Raw genomic sequence first — 12532 nt, forward strand, 5'->3', positions numbered from 1 at the left:
GCATGTTAGATGTTGCAGGGATTTGGGGCTGTCAGTTTGGCCGGAGCTGAAGACAGAGAGCTAGGGACAAGCGCTCTCTTCCCTTTCATTTATAATCCCTTTATGTACAGTATATGCACTTGGCAAAGTTTACATCTAACCTATTGGCTCTCGCTGGCGGGCCAAAGAGGCCAGATTAGCATATGTTACATGTATATTTTAGTAATATTTTAAAAGCGAGCACACATTTCCAAAGTGAATTATGCATGTATGACAGAAGCAGGGTTGTGTTGCACTGGGTGTCAAATCCCACATCTTTTTGTCAAGACTATGGGTTTTACATTAAGAAGGCAGAGAGACTAAACGAAGTAAAACAGTTTTAATTTTTAACAGTTTTGGTCCAGCCCAAGGACTGGCTTTCTGACAGTTTTAACTGACATTTGAATAATTGGATTAATTTAGAAAAGGGTGCAAATCATATCTTGATGGGTGCGCATGCGCCGCCATACTTTGTGATCTGTGTATATAAAATTAGCGATGGGGGTGGACAATTTAATAATATAGGGTTAGCGCAGCATTCAAAACAAAATGCCATGGATGGAGCACTGTAAACTACATTAGGGATGGGTGACGGACTTGAGCATAGGAAGTTCCTTTACACAGAGTTGGACCATTGGTCCACCTGACTCAGTCCCCTTTGACTGACAGCAGCTCTCTAGGATTTCACATTGGGTTCTCTCTCCCTGCTACCTGGAGATGCTGGGGATTGTTCCTGGACCCTCCAGCATGCACACCAGATTCTCTGCCCCTGAGCAAAGACTGTTTGAGAGCCACCGTGGTGTCTGAGCCTATGAAGCTTGGGTCTGTACCTCCCAGCTCAGCCATGGGCCCATTAGGTAGTTTCTTGTGTACAGAAGATCCATTCAGCGTCCTCTAATCTTAGGCCCATGAAGTTGAGAGCACGAATCTGAATGATGTGTGTTGCAAAACACATTGCACATTTATTTTCTCAAACCTTCATCTATTTTTTTAAATTAAAAAAACCACACTTTAGAAAGTGGGTTTCTGTACCTCTACTTTGCAGACAGAAGGTCCAAGGTTCAATGCACAGCATCATCAAGAAAGACAAGGAACGTTCCTTGCCTGAAACCCTGAAGAGCTGCTGTCAGTCAGTGCTGACAGTACTTAGGTAGATGGACCAATAGTCTGACTTGGTATAAGGCAGCTTTCTGTGTTTTCTTGTGTGCATTTGGGGTTTCTCCATCCAATGTTTATGAATTATGCAACCTTGCATTATGATTCCAGTTAGCACAAGAAAACCAATCTTGAGAGTCGTGTGTATTAAATGCACACATGGCTTTAACATGTTCAAGGATTACCAAGTACAAAATTGGAATGTAAAATGAGGTAAATAATGGATGGTCATGTATGAATAACAGAAAACAAAGGAACCATGGGGGGGGGGAGTCAGGGGACTCTTGTAGTCCCAGGTTATGGAGTAAATGTGGATTATATATATAATTATTTAAGGCTTTGATGTATGGTTTTTCGTTTTAATGCGATGCTTTGTTATTGTAAAAAATAATAAAAATATTGTTTTTAAAAAGGATTACCCATTTGTCTGGATGCTGTGGATCAGCACACAAACTCTCTCCATTCACATTTGTAGACAAATACTTAATGGGCAGGTGCCTGCATGCATCTGGGCATCCACCAATGTGGACCTTCATCAATGCCCTCCCCAACTTTCTGCATTGTCAGCCCCTTCCTCCACTGACAGATATCATCCTGGTATGCCAGAAGTTTCAGGCTTTAATGAAATGGCACTCATTGGCCACTTCCTGAAGAGCAGAAAAACATTGCTGAAATGGACTGTGATCTGTTCTGTTCAAGCTTTCTTGTATCTAGACGTACAATCCTTCGGGAATTCTCAAAGCCTTTTAAAACTATGGGCTTTTTCTTCTTCTTAGGGCAGTCAAAGCAAGTCCCAGGAGTGATGTTGCCATCTGTCCTTTTTATATTAAAAGACTCTTCTGTGTTATATACCTGATGTTCTTTTTCCCCAGGATAAATTTGGCTAATTAAAATAAAGCCTTTGTCCTTTGTCTTGGACTAAAGGTTCTTTCAGTCTCAACAATATATCTTTTTGGATCTAGATCGATCCTCTGCACTATATATTCAGAGAGACAGAGACTTGCGCAATTTTAGGGATAAATTATTCTGGTTCTTTGAATGGATTTGCCGGACACAGGAAACTTTGTACATTGTGGCTTCATGTGCAACAACAACTACCACCACAGCAACTCTTCAGTTTAAGATTAATTGCTCTTACAAATTTCATTCATGCTCCAAAATTCATGGAAAATTTAAGTTGCTCTTACAAAATTTATGGAAAATTAAGATGAGAATCTTAGCACTTCCAGACAGTGTAAGTATTAAATACTTTGTTCGGTGCTGCATTTTGGGATCCATGCACTGAGTCTTTGCTAGCAGAGTAGGGACCCTGAGGCCGATTGTAGAGCTCAGGCAGGCTCATAGATGTGCAAGTGGCCCTTTAGGTGCTCTCAAACCATTTAAGGCATTTGAAGGCTAATATCAGCACTGTAAATTGGAGCAGGAGACAAATAGGCAGTCAGTGTCAGTGGGATAGAATGAGTGCAATATGCTCTGATGGCTTAGCTCCTATGAATCTCCTTGCTGCTGCACTCTGTACCAGCTGAAGTTTCCAAACAGTTAAAAAAAGAAAAGAAAAGGCAGCTCCACATTACAGTAATGTAGTCAGGATGTAACCAGAACAAGCACCACTGAGGTAGTCGTGGCCACCAATGCTATCTGCAGCTCTGCATATTGCACACATACTAAATTGTATGCTTGTCTCTTCTGGGGGTGTATAGCCCCCTCCAGAAACCAGTTGTCTCCCTCCATCCAGATCAGTGGAATTCTCCTTCAGGATTATGTTTCAGCTTATTTACCCTCCTGCACCCCAAAATCCCTCCACATGCATGCTCAGAACATCCACTATCCCTAGGGGAGATGGTTTTTGGTGCTCATAATCCTGATGCCTTTTAGAAGCACTGTGTAGTGGGTGGGGTCAGTGATATGAAAGGTATTTCCCCCTCCTTTTCTGTTGGTGGTGTTGCCTCGCCCATCCCACTGTGGCTGTGATGGTGTGTCAGGCCTGAGCAATGCACGTTATTTATTTGTTTCATCACAATATTTATATACTGCCAAATCATAAGATGCCAATGCAGTTTGTACCAATATATACAGAACACCTTATAAACAATAAGAATAATTAAAATGGCATAATTTTAGTGATAGAACGAAGCAGCAGCTTCAGCTCACCTGAGCAAATGTGATCCATTCCACTGGTCCTTCCTTTGAAGTGAACTGGGAGCACATGAGGATCAAAGCAGGTGACCTCTTCATATCCTAAGCTCAAACATCTTTTGTTGTTGTTGGGAAAGGAGGGGTTGTTCATACAGATGAAGCCACTTGTCCCTTATGAGCACGTTCCCTAATTGTGTAAAAATAGCCAAGCTCGCTTAAGGGTAAAATGTAGCCCTAGGGTAGCGGATGGATCCCTGCTGACATTATGCTGCAAGCTCATTTTCAAAGGCGATGGCTACCTGGCACTTCTGAGTGCTCTGGGTTTGTCACTGACATTTTCTGCTCATGTACTGAATGGTGATAACTGGATTATTTTAAATGTCACTCTGAGGCTTCTTGGGAGTTGTGAGTTCGGAGTTTTAATATAGTGTTGTTATTTAGTGTAGATGCCAGTCCAAGCCAGCATGATGAAATAAGCCTCCTCAAGCTGCATACACATGCGACAGTGCTTTGCTTTCTTATAAATCTACTCTCACTGCTGTTTCTGTCACCCAGTAAGCAGAGCAGAGAGTTGAGTCTTGATACTTAAAGAAAAACCACCCCCCAGATCTCTTTCCGCAGTAGCTGTTTGTGCCAGCCTTGAAGTGCCACATTATTTTAATGCTCCCATCCTGTCAGTATTGATTAAACAGCATGAGGTGTTGTTTCAGTTTAATAGGGGAGGACACATCTTTAAATTTAGGTCATTAACATTTGTGAAAGCTTTAATTGTTCAACGTAATGATTTTATGCAGGTAGAGGTCCAATGGCTTCAATTAATTTATAGTCAAAATGTCCAGGGCTCCCCCCACATCTCACAAGGCTATTCTCATAAAACTTTTCATGGTCCCAGAAGGAATTATGTTTGCCACCCATACTAACTTTTATATCTTCTCTCTGCCCCCACCCCATCCCGACCCTGCACATTATTTCTTCCGAATCAGATTGCAAAAGTATTATTGGAAAAGTCATCATTTTAAAATGTAACCGCAAGATTCAGCAGAGAGGGACCACAGCTCAGTAGCGGAGCACAGGCTTTGCATGCGGAAGGATTCACATCCAATCTGCAGAATCTCCAGTTTAAAAGAGCAGAGAAGAGGCAATAGAAAGACCTGCATGAGACCCTGCGTAAGTAGACTGTCCTGTGAGTCTGACCAGCAGCTTCCAGTGTCAGTCACCATAGAACTCAAAGCTGAAACCCTGTGGATCAGGGATGGGAAACCCTGTTCAACCTAAGAGGCCACATTCCCTTCTGACCAATCTTCTGAAGTTTACACACCACTGGTGGCTGGGACCAAAGGCAAAAGCGAGCAGAGCAATGAATGTAAATGTTGTTGGTTTCCAACAAATGCTATTCAGAAGAAGCCATCATGGCAGGTAGCCATTGATAGCTTTATCCTCTGTGAATCTGTCTATTCTTAAAGCCATCCAAGTTGGTGGCCATCACTGCCCTGCACGAAGTAATCCTTTATTTTATATGTCCTGAATCTTACCATGTTCAGCTTCATTGGATGTCCAGGAGTTCTAGTGTTAAGAGAGAGGGAGGAAAACTTTTCCTTTATCCACTTTCTCTATCCCACGCATGATTTTGCCAACTTCTATCACGTCAGCTCTTAGTTGCCTTTTCTTGAAACTGAAAAGTCCCAAACGCTGCAACCTTTCCTCTTGAGTGCACACAAAGCTACTTTTGTAGTGCCTATCTAGCCCTGTTCTATGACTGGTATCAGCAGTTCAGGGTCTCTCAGGCAGGGATCTTTCCTACCCCTTCTATCTGAGACGACTTCTTTTTCTGCACTGGAGATGCCAGGGAAAGGCCTTCCCTCCTTCTCTCCTTTCCAGAGGCATCTGGCTGGCTACTGTAGAAAACAGGATGCTGGACTAGACGGACCTTTCATGTGATCCAGCAGGGCTTATGTTCTTAGTCCTAGACAGCTGGACACAGTTTCTGCACTGCTGTTCCATCTCCGATTCTGTATCATGAGATGGCAACTTTGCCCACTAGTGACTGAAGGAGGATCCCAGTTCTTGCAAGCAGGCTGCTGCTGCTGCGGGGGTAACAAAGCTGCCCAAGCCATTTACATTGTTGCAGCTACAAATTAATTATTTTGGGTACCAGGTTTGTCTGATCTTTCACATACGCAAGGCTCTGAGCGACAGTCTCTATGTAGCCCAAGCAGAACATTATGTACATAGGAGGTAGATATTAGTTGGTTATGAGTAGTAAATTAATTTATTTGGGGTGGGGGAAAGGACCCCCAAATGCCCCAGGGGATCAGTACTCAAATAATGCTGACTGTTGAAGCGGGTGGGGATGAAAATGAGAGTGGGGGAGAAAATGGAGCATCTGAGATCATGGAGAGAAGCACCCCACATTGCCACCTCCCCCCTCCCCAGGTCCCACTTGTCAAGCTGTTTCTCTTAATTTGGATCTTTATACTAATGCCCAAAGGGTGCGTGATATTGAGTATTTCACAGCACAAGCAAATATTTCAGCCCCCCCAATATACACATCTTTGTTTTATATATATATATAAAAATCAGATTGAGTAACTGAGAAAAATGCCCCCCAGGAATTTCCTGGTACAGCCATAGTAACCAAAGTATTTTTTTTTGGGGGGGGGGTGTTTCCCTAATGCTCAGTGCTCATGTTGAATAAAGAGATGGCTATTCTTTTTCAAAACATCATACTAAACAGTATAGGGAAATGCAGCTGTGGTGTTTGGTCGGGATTCTTCCAACAGTGTTCAGCTCTGAATTCTCTGCACGTGTGACCCTGGATATTATTGCTAGAGGAAATCAGCCAGCGGTACAGTCCAGGCTTAATGGAAGCTCAGTTGTTTACCCTGAGGCTGTTCTGTAGCCTTCAAGATCTCCAAGCCTAGTGTGGATAATGAGTGTCCACTTCTTTCCCCAAGATCCCGTGGATGAGGAAATCAAAACCTTTCATGCAGACGGGTGACTTGGTGGTCACATAGAGGGTTGGAACAGTGCAGGCTTAAAAGTGGGGCTTATGTCCAGAATCTGTTACAAAGGCACAGATTGTGAAGTGTGTGTGGTAGTCAGTGTGCAAAGTGCATTAACTCAGCAAGTGGAGGGGGGAAACTATACTGGAGTAGAATTCCCTCCCAAGAGAGGTTAGACTGGCTCCCTCCTTTTTATCTTTGCACTGGCAGGCGAAGACCTTCCTGTTCAGACAGGCCTTTGGAAACTAGGTCCTGACATTGTTGATACCTGGGCTGCTCTCAGGGCAAAGTGTATTCCAATTGCTGGTTCGAAATGTGTTTTGCTATTAACTCCAAACCAGTATAATATGGTTTAAAATGGACAGGGTGCCATTTTAAAGGGGAACATAGAAGCTGCATGTTAAAAGTAGTTACAGTGGTACCTCGGGTTACATACGCTTCAGGTCACAGACTCCGCTAAACCAGAAATAGTGCTTCAGGTTAAGAACTTTGCTTCAGGATGAGAACAGAAATCGTGCTCCGGCGGCATGGCGGCAGCCGGAGGCCCCATTAGCTAAAGTGGTGCTTCAGGTTAAGAACAGTTTCAGGTTAAGTATGGACCTCCGGAACGAATTAAGTACTTAACCCGAGGTACCACTGTATTGTGTCTTTAATTCTCACTTTTAGGGTTACTTGCCCAAACCATTGAGGTATGTTACACTGAGAGGGACAGAGCATCCTGCTGCTCTTGGACTCCCCGGCTGCCCATGCTGCTGGGGGCTGTTGGGAGTTTGAGACCAACAGCATTCTGAAGGGCCACAGGCTCCCTGTCCCAGGTACAGAGTTCCTGCAAGTGAAATCGTCATATGGTGCCTTTCTAGGACTCTTACAGCTAGTGCAACCAGTTTCACAAATGCTATCTGAAAGAGAAGGAGACTTCACCTTACTCCAGGGATGAGCAGATTGCAGCCTCTTTAAAAAGAACTAGGTAAAGAAATATGACAGTTGAAAGACTGCTGATGGAGGCTCATTGTTTAGCAACCTCACTTGTTTTTGTAGCAAGTTGAAATATCAAAAGGTTTTGGAATGGAACTCATGGTTTACTGTAAATATAGTTGCTGCAAATAATAATAATAATAATTTATTATTTGTACCCCGCCCATCTGGCTGGGTTTCCCTAGCCACTCTGGGCGGCTTCCATAGAAACCAAAAATACACTAAAATATCACAGATTAAAAACTTCCCTGAACAGGGCTGCCTTAAGATGTCTTCTGAATGTCAGGTAGTTATTTATCGCTTTGACATCTGATGGGAGGGCGTTCCACAGGGTGGGCGCCACTACCGAGAAGGCCCTCTGCCTGGTTCCCTGTAGCTTTGCTTCTCGCAATGAGGGAACCGCCAGAAGCGTCCAGGCAGAACGATGGGGGTGGAGACGTTCCTTCAGGTATATTGGGCCGAGGCCGTTTAGGGCTTTAAAGGTCAACACCAACACTTTGAATTGTGCTCGGAAATGTGAGCCTGTCTCATGTTCTGAACCAGGCGATGCATTTAACACAAGACTAAAACAATGCAAAATAGGCACTTGTGGCAAAGACCCATTTATTCAGCTAGGAAGGCCTGTTCGAACCAAGTGAATGAGCAACTTGCCCCAGCAAAGGCTGAGACTGGCTGAGCCTTCAGGACAGAGGAAACAACGTACTTATTCATGCAGCACATGGTTAAACTACGGAACTCACTCCCACAGGAGGCAAAGATAGCCACCAACTTGGAGGGCCTTAAAAGAGGATTAGACAAACTCATGGATAAATCCATGGCTACTAGCTACAATGGCTGTGCTCAGCATCCATGATCAGAGGTAGTAATGCTTCGGAATACCAGCTGCTGAAAACCACAGGAGGGGAGAGTGCTCTTGTGCTCAGGTCCTGGTTGTGAGTTTCCCATAGGCATCTGGGTGACCTCTGTGAGAACAGGATGTGGGACTAGATGGGTGATGGGCCTGATCCAGCAGGTTCTTCTTATGTTCCTCAAGCAAAAGGTTTGCATTTATAGTCTCCTCAATCTGAAGACAGCAACTGGTAATAAAACAGTAATATTTTAAATAGGAACCGCCATCCTTTTTTTAAAAAAACACACACAAATTTGTTGTTTTTTCTGATTGCAGGCTCAAGTTTCTTTGGGGCTTCTGCTAATGTGAAAAATAAGAATATTTACTGCTGAGGGACTGAGATCAGCACATAGATATTTTATGAAGGGAATAAATATTTTAAGATGCAAACACTGGAGTGTGTTGGCACTTCAAAACAGGGTCAGAGGATTTGTTCATCTTTCAGAAGTGTCGGTGTTTTAATGTATATCACTGCAAACAGTAAGCCTTTCATGATAAAGTAACGCCTCTGTTGCTTTTGCCAATTTGGGGGTGGGGGACCCAAGCACACCCACACACAGCTCCTTTTTTGTTTCAAGAGATCACAAGAGTTTTGGTTCTATAAATAGTGATGCAGGAGACTTCTTCGTATTAAAGATGGAAGTTTTCAAAAGACGATATTCTATCTGGAACCACACGGGAGGGACCACCGGAATAGCATCTCCCAGACAAGTTAACTTGTGTTTCTTTTAATAAAGATAATTTGGTCAGGACGAGCAGAGGCAAGGCTGTGCCGTCAGTCAATCCATGAAAGCTCATTGGTGTCTCACGGTTCTTGATGTTTAAGTTTGGGCGGCTTGACCACCAAAGCTCAGGATGGAGAAATACTTTGCAAACTAAAGTGATGGAAGTGAGCTCCCCCAGTTGATAATTTCGGAGTTGCTACCAAACTGAACCCAACTTCACTCTGAATTCTGCTTCCACTTGAAGTGGTCTGCTGTCCACCTTCTCATCTGCAAGTTTTCCTGCCACCCCTTTCTCACATTTTCATACAAGTTACAAGGTCTCTTTGTGTGAAAGAAGACACAAAATAGCTGCAAAAGGTAAAGCTGAAGGATGGGTTCAAGTGTCCATGACTCCTCCCTGACATTGAAGTCGCATCTAAAACTGATCCAGGAACACCTGGAGATTAAGAAGCTGAAATAGGAGTTGTATGCCTGGCAAAGAGGTGACTTACATAATCACTACCAGGACCTCTTCTACTGGGTCCTCTACTGGGTCATTACTTGGACTTTCCTCTGATGACTCTGGATCCTCATCAGGTCCATTGCCCCGTTCACTTCTGAGTCCCAAATGGGGATGGGGGGGGGAATGGGAATTAAGGCAAAGTTTAGGACATGGTTGGAAGGGTTCTTGATGGTAAAGGGTGGATAAATATTGAGAAATGAAAAAGAGGATCCCCCTCCCCCTTTGACAGAATTGGATGAAATTTGCAGGCATGGTAGCCTCGTCAGAGTGAATAAAACCTACAGATTTACAGGCAAATATATATGGAAGCCTTTGTGCTGGACACCTTAAAGTTGATTTTGGGGTGGAAGAACTAAAATAAAATAAAATACTTCCTGGGTAAAATCATTCCCTCTGACTACAAGTTACATCTCTCATTCACAAAGGAATTCCACTTCCTAATGCTTCCAACTCCACAATATATTAGGAGAAGGATGCACTAAAATGCTGAGAAAATTTTGCAAGGACTTTAAAAAATAAATAAATTTGCAAACTGTTGCAGAAATATGGTGCCCTGAACTTAAGGTGGTGAGCATGAGAGACTGTGAGAAATCGAAAGAGCCACCCATCCCTAGTTTTTTTACTCACTCTTAGTCAAAAGGGGCATTTTTATTTTTATTTTTTTATGGCAGAGAAAGCTCTATTATGCTAGCAACAGTCAAACAGATGACCTCCTATAACCTGAGCCAGGAGAATATGCTTAGAATTTGCTCATGAGACATAAAAAGAAACGAAATAGCAAGGCTGTAGCTGCTGTCCGATTTGTAACATTATTCAAACTGTAATCATGTTGATTGTATTGCATTAGCATTCTAATTTCCAATTTGGGGTTTTGCTACATAATCTCCAGTAGAGTACATCTAATCTTCATGCAACTCGAAGTCTTTATATAAACTCAACGGATTTACCTCCATGTGTCTCTGCTAAACTGAGCTGTGTCTTCTGGCTGAGCTAGAGAGACGTTAAATTACTAAGTAAATCAATACAGCATTGTTATGTCACTGTATCTTTTTCAAAGACCAGCTCAAATTTTGTCTGATGTCTCTTTGATCCATCCCATTTAGTTCTAAGTACACTTGTTATTATAGTAACTGTTGTTTGTATGTTATGTTAGCTTTTTCTTTTTAAAAAATCCAAAAAAAACCTGAAGTAGCTATTTAGCAATTTAAATGAAAATGTAATTAGGTTACATCTGTTTTACATGCACGTAATACCACACAGATGTAAAACTTCTATTAAAGCCATATTTTCTTTCAGGCAAACGCCCTCCCTTCACCCTCCTCTCCCCCATCCAAAATTTTGCAACCATGAAGTGAATATTTATTCTTTAAAAAAAATAAAGGTGACACACACACACACACACAACTTATATGAACCTGAAGGAAACAAAGCTGTGTATTCCTAGAAGAGAGTAGAAATGACAAAATGAATGATATGCTAATTCTTTTATTTATGAGTTTGGCTTTAAATAGAAGACACAGTTTTTGAGTAATTAAGACACATCAATACCTTCCTTTTTCTCTTCCGGGGAATGGTTTCTGGGTGTGTGTGCGGGGGGAGGAGAGCTCTGTCAGTCTTTATTTGCATATGTTAATTCATTTAAATAGCACACAAATTTAAAAGGCAAAGAAGCAAGCAAAAGAACAGAAAATTCAATACTCAGTGGGTGGACTGTTCGTCTTGGACTTGTGGGATCCTGAGTTCACTGGGTTGAAGTCTGCTTGTTGAGACGTTAGATTAAAATAAAGGACACTGGCAGTGGTGGAAATGCTGAATAAGTTTTCCGGATTGTTGCATGGTCTCCAGCATCAGCTCTGGCTCTGCGTTCAATAGGAGCCACACATTGAAAGCACTTGAAGCTATGAAATGGGAAAGAGGAACATGCCGTAGAACATGACATGGCATTGGATGATCTGTCTCAATATTTTCTGTTCTGAGGAAAGCCAACCTGGTGACCTCCAGATGTTCTGGACTATAACCAGCCCCAGCCAGCATGGCTGATGATCAGGGGTGGTGGGAGTTGTAGTCCCAGTAACATCTAGAGCAAGGTTGTCAAGCCTGGATCCCCAGCTGTTGTTGGACTACAAGTCCTATCATCCCTGACACTGGTCCTGCTAGCTAGGGATGGTGGTAGTCGAACAACAGCTGGAAACCCAAGTTTGAGAAGCATCAATCTAGAGGGTACCACTTTTGTCTTGTGGTCTATTTCAACTGGCAGGGGGTCTTTCCAACTCTGTTGAGAGCCTTTTAACAGAAGAAGCCAAGGATTGAACCCAGGACCTTCTACATGCTGAGCCACCTGACTGCAGTCCCTGTGAGAAGCTATGGACCTCAGCTCAACCTTGGCATGTTCTGTGGCTTTCACTTTAGGCAAACTTAGGGAGCTATGCCTTTCACTGTCATGCTTATCAGGCATCATCTTCTCATGCCATTCCTGAAGTGTCAAGATCCTAAACGCCACCCTTCTACTGAATTACAGAGTGTGAATTTTGTTTCTGTGTATCTCTGCTATGATATTTGTAAATGAATCTCTCAGATTACTCTGCATCATGTCTGTGTCACAGCAACTCTTTGTCCAATTGGCTGTTTATGATATTGAACTTCCATGTATGGTTTATTTCAGGAGTAGGGGACCCTTTTGGCTCCATAGGCCAGATCCTTATCAGGATCTGCCTCGTGTGCCAAATTGGACAGGCGCATGGAGCCACCTGTCAATCACCTGCTGTCCTGGTGATTTGGTGCTTCTAAAGTTGGAACTTCTAAGCACCACACATAGAGCAAGATGCTTCTAAATTGCAACCCCCCCTCATTTTAGCAGCTGTTTCAATGCAGCGTGCGGGCGCATTGAAAAGCTAGTTTTTGGGTTCTTTGAAAGCCTAGCCCTTACCTGCCTCACATCTGACATTGTGTGTGACATCATGTGTAGGGCAGGTGAGCAGCGCCAAATGAGGAAGCCTAGCAGACCAAGTTTGGCGCATGAACCAGAGGCTCAATTACTATGTTCCCACTGTGTGGCAGCTTACTCTAACTGACCTGAATATTTGTTGCCCTCTGTTGACTTTCTCCAAACCTCAACCTTAGGATAGGCCAT

General features: G+C 43.0%; 1 protein-coding gene across 7 annotated transcripts in view; it reads left to right on the forward strand.

Moving 5' to 3' along the window:
* FTO (FTO alpha-ketoglutarate dependent dioxygenase) overlaps positions 1–12532 on the forward strand; it is a 269303-nt gene that overhangs the window by 152387 nt on the left and 104384 nt on the right. The window lies entirely within an intron of this gene.

The sequence above is a fragment of the Podarcis cretensis genome (genome assembly GCF_951804945.1).
Source record: "Podarcis cretensis genome assembly, chromosome: 8".
Classification (NCBI taxonomy): Eukaryota; Metazoa; Chordata; class Lepidosauria; order Squamata; family Lacertidae; genus Podarcis; species Podarcis cretensis.